Source organism: Acomys minous (genome assembly GCF_964271855.1).
Source record: "Acomys minous genome assembly, chromosome: 13".
Taxonomy (NCBI): domain Eukaryota; kingdom Metazoa; phylum Chordata; class Mammalia; order Rodentia; family Muridae; genus Acomys; species Acomys minous.
In genome coordinates, this window is record NC_140495.1 from 64,318,826 (window position 1) to 64,335,109 (window position 16,284).

Consider the following 16,284-nt stretch of genomic DNA (forward strand, 5'->3'; position numbering starts at 1 on the left):
CCATATTATTCACATCTCATCAGTTAAGTGACTTCTAGAAGGCTAATGACACACTGGGAGGTTAAGATAGAAAACTATGAAGTATGACACCAGAGTTCACTTTCCTATGAAGGAGACCAAAATTGATCTCTAGCATCTGGCCTCATGCACAATGGCAACTTGCACACATGAGTGAGCAGACATGGAGAAGCACACACACATGTCACACACATCCCCTCTGCTCCCTGGGGTTACAACTGTAAGGAACTGTACACCAGGCCCCCAGATCTTGAAAAATCAGCATCGTCTGAACCAATCTATAAAACGTGACTGTCCCTCCCCAGCAACCCCCACAAAGCTTTCTAGAAGTTTCATTTCAACACTGCTTCCTGACCCCTTACATTCATCATTTATATAACTGCAAAGTGCGTCCCCGTGTTAACACTGGCATATGGTTCCACGGATTTGGCCAGTATTCCCACACGGCAGGGATGACATCTGCTTTTTTCTTTTATATCTATTTTTATGCCTATAATCTCTTCCACTCAAAGTTCAGGGGATAGCGGCCTGAAGGTGGGAGCAGGGGCCCACCATCAGCCTGGCTGGCAGTTTTAACACGGCTGCCACCGCCGGCATCGCTCTGCCTTCATGAAGCTTTAGTGCGATACAATTTCTATGCTTTTACCTCCTTTGAGCCTGGTTAAATACAGTGTGGGATGAGGCTGTGGTTGTAATGTTCATTTTTCCTAGAGAAACCCCGATGGGAGTTTGATAATATTTGATGGTAACACTGCATTATATGTGAAATCTGAGACAGAAATAAAAATTAAAATCAGTAACTTGGGCCAGCGAGATGGCTCACTGAGGAAAGGCTCTTGCAGCCTGGCCTCGTGACCTGAGTTTCAGCCCTGAGATCCAAATGATGGAAGGGAAAAAACAAACTCCCACAGAGTGACCTGCATACTCCGGCACACACACATAAGCCAAGTCACCACACCCCACACACTTAAAATGAAGGAGTAAATGTAATACAATTTTTGAAATTAAAAACTTGGTAATAACTCTCATGACAAATCACTAGAACTGTAAGAAGTAAAAATATAGTACATTTGGTTTTGTATTTTAAGGTTCTCAGATATGCAACAAGTGCCACACTTTCTATAACTAGAGTGGGAAAAATGCTAATTTTAAATAAAAAAATATAAGGTACCCTTTGGACTTATGAGTATTCTATAATGTAGTAAAAAATGAATATTTTTAATTCAAAGGAAAAAATCTAACCACCTATATGAAAGAAAACCTCACAGCTTGACAACTCATATTTGTTGTATTGTTATCCCAGATGGTTTTTCATGTAGTATGTGCAATAGTTATTATTTAATCCCTCTAAAGTGCTGTTTTAATAGAAAAATGATTGCTAAGAATATCAAAATAGTATTACTTTGTTGTAAGCTGCACAGGAAGACTATAGTGCCACAGGGATCCAGGAGCCTACCTGCCTGTAACACACATCCCTGTCAGTTCATCTTAGTTGAAAACCGTCAACTGAATCAAGCTTGGTCTCAAAATACCGTCCCATGAGGTCTGAGAATAATAATTTGATTATTCGTTTTCCAAACAAAAGTACAACCCATAGCGGAACACATTAACTTAAATAAAGCCGATATTAATCTTCACCCGGGACTCTCCCACCTATTCAAAGAGCTCGCCTTCTAAGCTGTGTGATGCGCCTGTCTGTGTGAGACCTTATTTTAAGCGCCTTACTTTGAATAAAGAGTTAAAGACTCAACGCAGTTTTGGTGAACAACCTACCTAACACTACTTGAGAAGGACGTTAGGAGTCAGTGCTCTGAACAAAGGATCCCTAATCGCCCTGATTTCTCCTTCCATTCCACCACTGACTCAGCCCGCAGGCTGGCAAAGGCGAATGATGCTTCAGCGACTCCATTTATTCTTGCAACTTGAGGAGCCAAATCCTCTCCCTGCCTCCCTCCTGAAAATGAGAAGAGCCTCGCCTTTTCTTGTCCCCTCTGTCCTTTATTAAGAGAGAAACAGCCGTCTCCCTGAACTGACCTCCTCCCATCTGATGCTCTCTTCCTGGGGATCCCGGACCTCACACTGCACTATTCTGTTTGTTTTCGTTTTGCTTTTCGAGACAGGGTTTCTCTGTGTAGCCCTGGCTGTCTTGGACTTGCTTTGTAGACCAGACTGGCCTCGAACTCACAGTGATCCGCCTGCCTCTGCCTTCAGAGTGCTGGGATTAAAGGCGTGCACCATCACATCCGGTGCGCTGTTCTTCTGTGCTTGCCACTTTCCCTCTAGGTCCTGCCCATGTGCCCTAGGCCTGATCCCTGCCCAGCTGCGTCGTTTTCTCCTTTTCCTTTTGAGTGGCAGATCACAAAGGAAAGAGCCACAGGTCCCATTCAGGGTGGGCCTTGCAGTCAGCTCTGTGCCCTAGTTCTACTCCGAGGAGTGGGTCCTGGTAATTCATCCAGCAGGCAGGAGGGCCTAGCCCACCCTCCTCTCCCAGGTGACTCCTCCCAAGGAAAGAATAAAAGCTAACTCGGAGTTTGTGAGAAGGCATGGTTTCCTCTGACTGACTCTGACATTTACCTGGCTGCTTCTCCTTTCCATATTGGCCCACATAGAGCTGCTATGTTGTCCTCAGTGGAAACAAGTACTCCATAAACCCTCATGGCTCGTGTGCCCACCCCCCTATTTGCATATTCCTCCTGCATCTTGTGACTTCAAGCTGACTACATCATATACAAATAGGTGTTCTCCACATACAAACTTGTCCTGATTCTTGTTGGGTCATCAAGATAGCCGGGTAGGTGGAAGTGCTTGCCATGAGAGCCTGACAACATGAGTTCAGTCCCCAGAATGCAAGGAAAGGTGGACAGCGAGATCTGAGGACTCCACAAAGGAGACCTCGGACATCCACAGGAGCACTGTGGGATGCATGAACATGTGTGTGTGTGTGTGTGTGCGCGCGCGCACACACACACACACACACACACACACACACACACACACACACACACACTTAAAAAATGAAGGCATTTACTGATCCAGGAACACACCTGCCCATTGGGCCTGATAACCCTGCTGCCAAAAATTTGCTTAATTCATAACACGGGAGAGCAATTTCCATGGAAGTCAGAATGCTGCCTTAAGTAATTGTAATTTTTTAGGAAAAAATAGTTTCTTTCTAAATATTTAGAAGTTTCTAAACAGTATTTCTGGTTTGTATTTCCTAAATTTAACACAAAAGATTTTTTTTGTATAGACATATATAGAGAAGAGAGAACAAAAAGTAGATTAGTGAATCTATTCCTCAACTTAATGCCTCAATTGTCACTCACAAGGTTATTTTTAACTCACTGATATAGACTTTTGTATATAGATGCAAAATAAGTTTAATTCTAGATATAATGGTATAGAAATTCAAATATAAGTTTATTCTATGCACACATTATATATACATATGTATGTGTGTGTGTATATATATATATATATATATATTTCTACTCTAATATGAGGTATTGTACCCATATAACTCATTTTAATACAAGGTTTACTGGGAGGCAGAGGCAGGCGGATCACTGTGAGTTCCAGGAAGCCTGGTCTACAAAGCAAGTCTAGGACAGGCAAGACTACACAGAGAAACCCTGCCTTGAAAAACCAAAATAAATAAATAAATAAATAAATACAAAGTTTACTTCCAATACTTTGAAAGTGCTATTGCAGGCTGTTTAGGATAAATAAGTTATACAACTTAATTGTTAGCTGATCAAATCATGGTCATGTCAATCACAAGAATATACATTTTAGGTGCGGCAGATAGATATGATTCTATAGAAAGATAAGGTAGAATAGTTAGATAAGGTCTTCAAAAACCTCAGAGACATGCAGAATATGGCACTTAAAAATTTCTATTATTTTAAAGATTCACTGACAATGAGACAGGTTAACTTCTGGCAACACCCAGCCTACCTCAAAGAAGATGATGAGCATCAAAGAATCTCCTTATGGAGATGGCTTCAAATGTGGCAAACAGCCACTTGGAAAAATGTCCTCGTTTCTACCACAGACAGAATTCTGTCTTTAAAAGGGCAAGGTTGGATGCAGGCAGAGTCAATGGCCAAACTCTGCCAAGACAAAGTAAGCAAGTAGTCCTTAACAGTTCCTGCCTCACAAATATGTCTGTCAGGTATATTGGGCCAGAAGGCTGAAGAAGATGCTCCAACATTATAGAGAGTTTTGAGTGACTATCCAGGTAGAAAACTGTCTATGTCATCTTTTCATTTGGAAAGCTACTAACCTGCACTCCCAGCATACTCAGATAGTCAAGTTTACTCCTTCTCAAGTCTCTGATGGAGTTTAAGACCAGGTAGCTTAGTTTTATAATGAAGCTTAGTTGTTTATGGGTTAAGATGCTTTTAGGTCTAGATAGATGTTTTAAGTTGATAATGACAAGATGTGAAGGAGACTGATTTACATTAAGAAGTTTAGATGCACCAAGAGAGGAAAAATGTTTTCTTCAAGGCTGTCAAATACAAATAGCCAAAACACTAAGAATGTAAAATTTATATAATTCTTGATTGTATCATGGTTCTTCTTGCTATAGGTAGTTTATTGTATGTATGTGAAATAATATAAATGTATGTGTAAAAAATTTTTTTTAAATATTTTTTGTTTTGTTTTGTTTTTTCTCTGTGTAGCCCTGGCTGTCCTGGACTTGCTTTGTAGACCAGGCTTGCCTGGAACTCACAGCCATCCACCTGTCTCTGCCTCCCTGAGTGATGGGATTAAAGGCGTGCGCCACCACGCCTCACTCATAAGTTAATTAATTTAATTCTTCTGTCTTTTAACTTCACTATCGCTTGGTCTTCATTATACTTTTGTAAAAGGTAAATGAATAGTAAAATCCTTTTGAATTTAAAATAGAAATATTGCTGTTCTTTTTTTTTTAACACCCAAACATGAAAAAATAAAAAATAGAAAGATAAAGGAAAAAAAGAAAAAAAAAAAAAGAAAAACCAATCCTACTGAAGTTGGACAATTAGAATAGGGTATAGGAAGATGTAGTGGAAAGAACCTCAGAGGGCAGGGCACCTTAGAGAAACCTGTCTCAGTAGGGACGCTGACTGCTGCCGGAGCCTTACCTGCGGCAGAAATACCCTTCCCACAGCATCAGCCACCAGCAGGAAGCTGCCTGAAAGACCACGATCTTGGCATGAAAGCCATGATGTGGGGACGCAGTCCAGGAGTGGCGTCACATGAGGAGCATTCTGAGTGCTTGGGAGAACACCCCAGGAAAACAAGACAAGGGTCTCGTGACCTCATTTTCTTCGAAGCTCAGAACTGCTCTTGGGCTGTGTCTTCGTGTTCCAGCCAGGTAGAGCAGATAGTAGTGAGTTCACTTCAGATTACTCATGACCGCTTGCTGCTGCTGCTGCTAGCTAATTCTGTGTTTATATGCCTCTGTGCAAAACCAAGTTTTTGCCACACCAGGTTTTTCTTTGTGATCGTGTGCAGCTTGAACTCATAAGAACATTACTCATGTGATTTTTATGGGAGCATAAATTATAAATTGTCAGATGCTCTGAAAAAGTTGGCTAGTGCATGAGGAAAAAAAAAGGAAAATTAGGAGAGACCAGGAACTCAAATATGAATAAAAAGAGTGATCAAAATTAGCATATTCACTGTGCAATAGGATTATATTTTAAAGGCCCCATTAGGATAGTCTTAGAACAAGGAAAGTATTCTTTCAGGGTGATCACTAGCCATTGGTAAGCATAGCTGAACACAAGGACAGAAAGTTGTGAGGATGCAACGAACATTCTAGTAATGAAAAATTAAGCCCCATAATGCACCTGTGCTGGTTTGCCTTTTATCAATTCTATTTTATTCATTTGCAATTAAAGTCTTTCGAGCAGCCGTCATCTACACAGCATCTCCTAAGAAGGTGTACACGTGTGTTGTTCTGGGTTTGAAGTGTGAGGTTGGCTATCTAACAGGCCTTCTATTCAGAGGCTCAACTGACCGCTGCCTATGACATTGGTACTGCATCCTGGGACTTCTCCAGGCATCCTACCCAGCCCTCTTCCATGGAGCATCCTCCACTGTAACGAATGCTCCCTTATTCTGTGTCCCAGCCCAGGCTAGTATTCTCTGCGAGCAGAGCTTAAGGACACAAAGACGAAAACAGTGCAGATGCCCATCAAAGCCCTCAAAATGGGGTTTGCTTGTGTTATATAACAATGAGTTCCCTTCAGGAGGGAGCAGAGCAGAGAATACAGCAATCAACTCTTAAAATTCACTAATAATACCCTCATCCAAATATTTACACTAAGGACAAAAGTAATCATTTAATGTTTGATTTGCAAGATGCTATTTTATAAAAGAAAAGCAACACAAACTATCCAAAGAATCCATGTAGTGAAGAATAAATATATCCTTGGAGTGTAACAAAAACACCACGCATGGTGGTTTTTGTCCCATGAGGCCATGAAAGGAAAACTAGGGAATTCAGAGTTATGTGAAAAAAGGAATAAATGGAGTTCATAGTCTTTCTGTCCAAGAAAACTCTGAGCAACAGTTGGGTGTGATTTATTCCAGTCTCTGCTCAGCCCCCACGTGTGTGTGGTGGTGGGATGTTCGTGCGTGGAGGTGTTACAATACCTTTGTGTATGTGTGCATGTGCACTTACATGCAGGGGCGGGGTCACATGCACACATGTACACATGAAGGCCAGAGGTCAACCTCAGGTGTGTTCCTCAAATGCTATTGACCTTGTCAGACGGGGTCTCTCACTAGACTAATTGCTAACCAATGAGCCCCAGAGAGCCTGTCATTTCCACTCCTTGGCTCTTGGACTATGAGGGCACACTCTTACATCAGGCTTTTTATGTGCATGCCGAGGATGCAGCTGAGAGCATCTCATACTCATGTGCCAAGCACTTTAATGCACTGAGTCATCTTGCAATCCACTCTAGTGCTTTTTTTGTACACGTAAGATTTTTTTTCTAAAAACTGGCATCATGTTCTTGAACTACAGGACTACATTAACAAAGCCAGCTGAATGAACGACTTTTCTGTTTTGTTTTTCTTAACTTCTCCCCTTCCTCCCCCCCCACCCCCCTCCGAGACAGGCTGTCATGTCGTAGCTCAGGTCAATCTCAAATCCACTGTACAGCCTAGGATGTCCTTGAGATATTGATCCTCCTACCTCACCTCCAAAGTGCTAGGATTATAGGTGTGCACGATCATGCTAGGAAAATGACATTAATTTTAATAGCCACATAGCCTCGCAGTGTTTAGGTCTGTCATAATTTATTTAGCCAGTCTTCTGTTGTTTGACATTTGGAAGGCATGCACTTCCACCATTGGATCTGGAAGAGAGACACCACTATCAAAAACATAAAGAGCTCTCAAAACTTCCTTAGAAGCAGAAAACATGCATTTTCAAGATTAAAAAAAAAAAACCAAAAAACAAAACAAAAAAAAACAAAAACAAAAACAAAAACAAAAAACCAAGAAACCCCTAAGGGACAATCCTTTGCTGCAAGCTGGAGTTGAGGTTTCCTTATAGGCAAAAATTAAAAAAAAAATCCAACACTTTGGGTATCTTACAAGGTATCTCTATGGTATGCCTTGAAGCTTCCCAAATAATATACAAACGATGGATATTTATTATTAATTTGAGACTCGTCAATAGCAAGCCAGTGGCAGCAAAGGGGCAGTTTTCCCCCATGCAACTTTTAAATGTGTCAATGTGTTTCACAGTCTAGCACCCGCCCCTGAAGGTTAAGCCTACATTAGTCATCATAAAGGAAACCGAGAACCACACTCTTTGAACATTTGGTGTGAGTCCTATTAGACCCTCTTGGAAGGGAAAGATGTCGAGAAGAAAAAAAAGAAATTGAAATAAAAAAAAAAATAAGCCTTCCATGACAGCAACAACAGCAAAATGAAGGTTATTTAAATATTACAAAGCGAGGGACAGTGAGTGTATAATGGCTGAACTTGGCTCACTGTTGTGAGGGGGGCGTGGGGAGGGAGGCTGGAGGACAGAGGATCCCCCATCATTTAAGTTCTTTGCTCACATATGAAAGTCATAGTCATGCAGGGTTTTTCATACAACCCAACTGCGCTTATGAATTAAGCATGAAAAGGCTAGAGATGAGGACAGTATGTTTCCAACTCTAGGTACTGGCCCCTGACAAAGATACCTGCTGAACAGGGAAATAGAAGGCGGCAGCCGCCTGATACCTGTCTGCTGTTTGCTGTTTGCTGTCTGCTGTCTGCTGTCTGCACACGCGAATGAATAAATCTTCTCTCCCTCCCTTTCCAAAGTGCAGGCAGAACCATCACTCAATTTCTTCATGCGGAATTACTCTCCAGAACTCTCTGACTTCATTCCTAACAAACTTTTCTACGGTACAATGAGATCCAGGAGGAAACCAAGAACATCTGGTCCTGTTCGATGTTGTTATTGTCGCAGAGTTCCTACTCTGCATGAGATTAAAACTTCCAAATCACGGAATCCTGAAACTTTCACTTTTCTAATCCTGGGACATCTGTCCCGTGAGAACGGAGTGTGTGTGCATTCACCCATAGGACTTCTGTTCCACTCATCCCTATGCTGGGTAGAGAAGGATGGAGCTAATTGGATGTTCTTGGGAAAAGCTGAGGAGCCACGGGAGGAAGACAACAGTAAACATCACAGAGATGCTTAAACTAATTTAAACATCAATCAAAATCACTTAGCCAATAGTGTTATATGCAACCTATCTTTAAAAAGGAGGATGCACTGTGCGGCTGGAAGGCTAGCTAGGATGGTGGTTCAGTGTTTAAGAGCACGTACTGCTCTCGCAGGGAACATGAGTTCAGCTCCCAGGCCTGGTTTTGGTTGGCTAATTACTATCTTTAACTCCAGGACCAGAGGATCCGATGGAGATCGTCTGGTCTCCTCAGGCAACTGAACTGACATATACCCACACACATACACATAACTAAAAAGAAGTCATTTAAAAAAAAAAAGCTAACACCTCCTGGGGGATGCATATCATCTGAGTCCCCTTCACATGGGAAGAACGTCATGACAAGAGTGGATGCTAAAACAATTAGTAAGTATCAAATAGAAAGGACCAAAGTCAAGCTGTCCAAAAGATGGTGGTAGGAGAAGAGACGACAAAATGAAGAAACACAGGAAATGAGTCTGGAGTGAGATTCTAACTGCCTTCAACTTCTCAAAGCACCTGCAGAATTTGGGATATGGGACCAAGAGAGTAAAGCACAAAGCAGAAAGAATTTAAGTGAACACAAGGGCCCCAGGTGGTTATAACAGGGAACCTACCTTTGGTCTTAGGTCTTTGGTCCTGGTGACGATTAGCAAGCCAGCACCATTAGCAGAAGCAATCTACCTAATAGATGTCCAAGGAGGACTCCAGGAATCAAGACTCTGTGCTTAATGCAAAGATGTTACCTTTCACCTTGCAATTTTCTCTTTTTATGAAAGGATGAGAATACACACACACACACACACACACACACACACACACACAGAGAGAGAGAGAGAGAGAGAGAGAGAGAGAGAGAGAGAGAGAGAGAGAGAGACAGAGACAGAGACAGAGACAGAGACAGAGATAGAGAACAGAGACAGAGAGAGAATTTTATCTTTGAGTTTGAAACTTGTTAAGAAGGGGGCCTTGCAGCATTTAAGAAAAGCTTTTTGCAGGGTTTAGACCTTGCCTTTGATCTGCATGTCCTGGCTTACACCTGTAATACGTATACTTTAGAGTCTGACATAGGATGGCCAAGAGTCTAACTTTGGCTACATAGTGAGTTCCAGGCCAGCCTGAGTTACACTGTAAGACTCTGTCTCTAAACCAAGACAAATAAAATAAAAATAAAAATAAAAGACTGCCCTCCAATCACAGCAGGCAGCTCTCTTACAAAACAAAATAAACCAAGAAAGCTATTCAGATAGGAATGGTGGGACTCTCCAGCACATGGCGGGGGGGGGGGGGGCATCAAAAGGATCAGGAATTCAAAGTCTTCCCACACTGTGTTGTGAAGCTGAGGCCACCTCCCAGCTATAAAGGACTCTACCTCAAAACAAAACGAAACAACAACAAATAAACAAACAAACCTTTAGTTCATATGCTTATAATATAACCTGCCCATATTTCTGTCCTATCCAAACAAAAAAATCAATAATTTTAAAACACAAATAATACCCTAAAAATGGTCGCACGTGGTGGTGCACACCTGTAATCCAAGCACTCAGGTAGGCAAAGGGAGGCGGATCTCTATGAGTTCGGGGCCAACCTGGTCTGCGAAGCAAGTCCAAGGCAGCCATGGCTACGCAGAGAAACCCTGTCTCAAAAATCCAATGGGAAAAAAGGGAGAGAAATGAACAAGGAGTACAAAGTCAACCCTTGTTTTAAGTTTTAAAAATTCTTTCACCTTTCCGTGAATGCCTGTAATGGATTTTGATAATTTCATTCCATTAATCTGTCCTCCCATCTGCCAACCACTTTGATCCACTGTATTTATTGGTGTTTTGTTTTATTTATCATCCACTGTATTTATTGGTGTTTTGTTTTGAACATGGTCAACAATTTCAGTCTCCGTTTATTTTTTTATTAGATAAAATGTGGAAGAACAGTAACATAACACCTCTTGCAATAGACGATAAGAGAAATTATGCCTCAGTTTTTTGTTGTGGGCCTCTGAGGAGGGTAAATAAGGAAGAGGCTGGATGGAAACGCTTAATGAGTAATTCACTCTGACTTCAAGTTCAATTTTGACTTAAAAACAAATCCTTGGGCTACAGGTTTGTTAGTTTCCAGGAAGCAAAAGATGGCAACTTCTACTTCAATATTAATGAAAAATAAGAGAGATAATATTGCTTTAATGTACAGTAGGAAAGAAATTCTGATAGCTACTTTTAGGTTGATAAGGTTAAATGAATCCCTTTCTTTCTTTCTTTCTTTCTTTCTTTCTTTCTTTCTTTCTTTCTTTCTTTCAAAGAATAGAAACCTATACAATAATTGTGTAGTGCTTTAAAAGAATCCTTTCAGCTCTGGAATCAAATTTAAATGAAATATTTAAATTCTCTAGCAATACATGGGAAGTCAGTTCACTGGACGAGCCGTCATTCTTACATGCATAGTAATGATTTTGCAGTTGAACCTTACCCTCGGCATTCACTTTCAGGCCAGCCTCCTAAGTGGGGTCCTTTCGATTGTCCTTTTGATACTTTAATGTCTAGATATTTCTGGGGTTCAGACAAGGCTTTTGTTCACTTTCCCCCATCTTACGGGAACTGAAGTATTATTAGTTACCACAAGCTGCGCTGGGATCCTGAGATACAAAGGGGGAATGTGATGTGCTTAAGCTGCACGCCATAGAAACCTATTAGAGCTCCTTCTGAAATATAATGGAGCCTATTTAATTCAGTTGCAGAACTTTCACACCTGCTGAGCTGTGTGAACCTCATGCTATTCTTGATACCAGTTGGGATGAGTCCTGAAAGAGTCAGGAACACAAAGTTTTTAAACTCCTGCGTTTCAAAAAGCATTTGTCATCTCTGTCTCCCTTCCGGATGCCTCCTGGAGCCACTGCTCTGCCTCCAGCTCCTACTGGACCATAAATTATTTAATTCAATTCCCCAAGAGCACAGCGCCTTAGGAATGCTTACGAAGCATATAAACCAAGTACTGTCTCTATTACCTCCCTGGACACCAGTTGCTAGAGCCACGATGGGGATTTACCTTCTCACTTGCCGTAGTGTCTTTATACATGGTCTCCTGGGAGAGTGACGCAGCTGTATGGTTTTCTAACTGGACAAAATGAAAGGAGAAGGAAGATCTCAAATTTATTCAGGATATGACGGGACAGGCAGAAAAGGGATCTGTTCCCCAGGTGGACCAGCCTACCTGAATACTATCTTTAAGAACTGGGTTTAGAATAAGACCACTACAACACAGCTAGGTGGGGAAACCCGTCGTTAAGGAGAACCACTGCCTTAAAGGAAATTCATCTTTGATGAACCGTGAGAGGCTGAACACATTTTTTCTTTCCTGTTGCTGCCTTGAGGATTTGACACAGTGTATTTTTATGTTCCCCAGGCTAGCTTTAAATATTCCATCCTCCTGACTCAACGTGCCAAGTGCCAGTATTATTAACACTACTGCACCTCACCACTTGATGTTCTTGAAGCCAGATGGACCTGTTTCTAACAGAGACTAGCCTACCTACAATAAACAGACCATAGGACTATCTAACAGAACCAGGCGATATGGAAGCACTCACCCTAAAAGAAGAGACCGTGTTGGTCAAGGAAACAGATGACATGTTATAACTGCATACTTTGAAAAGAACTGCTAAAGGGACTCTTCGCCAAAGTGTGGGCTGGGTAGAGGGGAGCCATAAAGATAGCAGGGGTAGCTGTCACTAATCCTAGAGCAGAAGAAATGAGGACCTGGAGAGCCTGCCTTCTGCTGCAGAGTCCAATCAGTTCTCAGTAGCAACACAGGGAAGGCACCAGGGGTATCAGCCCCACCTTGCTCTCCTGCTCTGATCACCTATCGGTTCCTAACATTGATCAAAGCTAACTGGAAACCAGAGGGTGAGGAGGACGCTGGTGTAGAGCAGGCAGACGGGTAGGTTAGCTACCGCAGTGCAGCGGGAAAGGCCAGAGATGCCAAACTCAGTCTTCATAAATATGTAAGAGCCTAGAAATTCCATGGGTTAATTTCAGGAGAACTTTAAAAAAACTTTTAAGTTATCATTTATAAATGAGCAGTTCGAACCAGGACTTGTATAATACAGTGGAAGATTCACCATCTCCGGCCACATTTTTCCTAAGAACCAAGAATAAAAGGGGCCAGTGACTCTGAGGTAGTGAGTACCACTGTTGGGGAGATACTTGGTGACAGATGGGGATCCTGTCATTATGGGAGTAAACTTACAGCCCAAAGCCTTGGGACAAGGCAAGGAGTTATGTGTGGGATGACTTCTTACGAGAGGAAGGCTCTTCAAAAGTGAGCAGCAGAGCCTGTGAAGGTTGCCATGGTAACTGAAGTAAAATTGATCCTGTTAGCTTTCACCTTCTACCTTCACATAAGATGTGGAGGTATGAGGAGGGAAAGAGGGAGTGGAATAAGAAAACAGGGGGGTAAACGGCAGCTTTGAACTGGGAGTTTAGTCAGAAGGAAATTATTGGGAGCTGCAAGGATGACTCATTAGTTAAGCCTGTGGGTCTGTCTGATTTCAGTCACTCAGAAGTCCCAGGCTCTGTTTTCTGTCCATCAGGAGATGGACTGAGACTTGCAGCTGACTCTAGAGTCTATGGCTGGATCCACTTGATGTAATTTGTTGTGGTGGTGGTTGTGGTTTTGTTTTTGTCATAATTTTATCCAAGTCAGTTCTGTCCACTGAGCTTCCACCGCTAAAATGAGGACCAGTGGGAGAGTCAGATGAGAAAAGTCTGGCCAAGAATTTAGTCCAAAAGCTTAGCAGATCCTCATCATTTATTCAATCATTGATGTTAGATTTCAGTCAGGGTGAGAAAATATCCGATACAAGCAACTTAAAGTAGGAAAGGTTTGGCTGGGTGTCTCTGCATCGGTTTCCATCAGCTGCTGGGTGGAACCTCTCAGAGGAGAGCTATACTAGTCTCCTGTCTGCAGACACAGCAAAGTGTCGATAATAGTGTTAGGGGTTGGCTCTCTCCCATCGGGTGGGTCTCAGGTTGGACCAGTCATTGGTTGACATTCCCTCAATCTCCGAGCCATCTTTATCCCTGGGCATCTTGTAGTCAGGGTAAATTTGGGGTTGAAGCTTTTGTGGGTGGGTTGGTGTCTCCCTCTCTCACCACTGGAAATATTATCTGGCTAGGAAGTAAGTAGCCACTTCACTCTCCAGGTCCCCTGCTGCTAGAAGTCTCTATAGAGTCACGCCAATATCCTCCCAATAGACTCCTCTGTCACAGGGAGCTCAGGGAATCTTGTGGAAGAGTTGGGGGAAAGATAGAAGGGCAAAGAGGGGACAAGAACTTTACAAGAAGAGCAACAGAGTCAACTAACCAAGGCCCATGGGTTGCAGAGATTGAAGTGCAAACTCAAGACCACGCATGGGCTAGACCTGGGCCCCTACACACATGTAGCTGATGGGCAGCTTGGCCTTCTTGTGGGGCCCCTAGCATGTGGACAGGGGGCTGTCTTTCACATGGATTCTGTTGCCCGCATTTGTATCACTTTCCCCTAGCTTGGCTGCCTGGGCTGGCCTCAGTGGAAGAGGAAACAGTCCTGATGCAAATTGCTGTGCCAGGGTGGGTTGGTACAGGAAGGGAGGGGCTCCCCTTTTGTGAGAAGAAGGGAGAAATGAAGAAAAAAGCTGGGATGTTGGGACCAGGAGAAGAGGAGGGAGGGGCCTACAATAAGGACGTCAAGTAAATAAATACATAAATGTAATAATAACGTTTTAAAAGAGAAATAAATATCTATTACTGATCACAGTTTCAGCCCTCCCATGGGGCCATCCATTTGGGCCTGGAGGGAGGTCAAATATCATGGAGCAAAGCAGCCTATCTCCTGGCACCCAGGCAGCGGAGCGAGAGGATGTCACCCCCATGACATCTAGGAGGCCTCACCTCCTAATACTACCACAGTCTGGCGACCATGCTGTCAACATATAGTCACTTGGGGACATTTAAGATACAACCATAACAACTTGCTTATACGTGTTTGTCCAATAGATAGATGCCCATGTCTTTGACTATGTACATGTTCTCTCCCACCTCACAGCACCAGTAAATGGAGGAAAGTACAGTCAAGGTTTAACAAGCAGCTCCAAGGCACCTTGGCTATTACAGGTACCACCAACTAGCAAGAGCATCCTCTTTCTGGAATCTGGCCCCTCCTCCCCGTCTTCCCGTCTACACACATGTCGTTACTTACAAGTCTTGGCAAAGGGAACTATTTTATAGACTGTTTAGGTCTTATTCCATATGCTGAGCATTCTTGCTTCTTCCTGTCATGGCTGGCACCCTGCATAGCTTCTGATTCAACAGTAATGGCAATTGTATTGGATTGTCAATTGCATTCTTAGAAGGAAAAAAAAATCAAGGGTTCTTTTCACTGTGCAAACATTATCTGTCTTATTTCAATTCTCACTTTTTTTTTTACCTTATAAACCAGCAAGTTCTTTCAGAAATTGTTGGATGCTTTTGAGGATTTGTTAAGGCACTTTTGGGAAATGGTTCAATTCTTACAAATAGACATTGAAATGTGCTTCATTTTTGTTTTTCTTTAGTTTTATGTGTATGGGCATTTTTGCCTGCATGTATTTCTGTGCACCATGCATATGCAGTGGCCACAGAGGCCAGAGAAAGGGTGTTGGATCCCCTGGAGCTGGAGTTACACATGGTTATGAGCTGTGCATGGGTGCTAGGAATTGGAGCCAGTCCTCTGAAAGAGCAGCCAGTTCACGTAAACACTGGGACATCTTTCCAGCTTCTAAAATGTGTTTCTTGTTTGCCTACTAATAGCCTTCTGGAAGACCTGCAGATACTTCTTCATGCCCCAGGTAAGTATCTGAACACTCTCTATTTAACCAAAGTTGATGTTAAGCAAACCATAGTCCTCCTTGATAGCACTGAGTGGTGCTGCTAGGAGCCTATTGTACTCGTGAGTGGTGCTGAAAATAGGAATGTCTTACATGGACTGTCACTCAAGCTTTTTGGCCATCTGACTCTCCATCCATCCTTATGCACACAGAGGACCATTACAGCAATCCATAAAAGCAGACCCAGCTGTTCAAGGTGTCAGAGACATGCCAGCAGCATCGAGACTAGAATGAAGATGCCGGCATTTTTAGTTTTTCCATCTGACCAATTCAAAACAATGAGAAAAATACCAATGGCTATTTTAGACACAATGGTAACCATGAAGTAAAATGCACAGCTCATAAAGTTATAGAAAACAACCTAGTGAAGATGGGTAAAAATATAAACAGTGCCATTGACTCTATCTAGAAGATGACATGCTGCTTCATGAATGAATGTTTGTTTAACGGCAAGAAGCTCAGTCATGGAACCCATGGTGGTGAACCACAAACATGGCACCAGCTCTCACTGACTGAACCCTATAGCAGGGTCATATGGATATCCTGGTACAGCGAGAAACATATACCTTAGGCTTGTTCAATATTCTTAGATCTCAGAGCCTGAAACTCTTGGGAATTCAGTTTGAACAATGAAGAATTGGAGCGTCTCTGTTTACAAACTTG

At 42.4% G+C, this 16,284-nt stretch overlaps 1 protein-coding gene across 1 annotated transcript in view; it reads right to left on the minus strand.

Annotated features, from left to right (window-relative positions):
- Nucleotides 1-16,284, minus strand: part of RCAN2 (regulator of calcineurin 2) — a 220,640-nt gene that overhangs the window by 190,967 nt on the left and 13,389 nt on the right. The gene's annotated exons all lie outside the window — the stretch shown is intronic.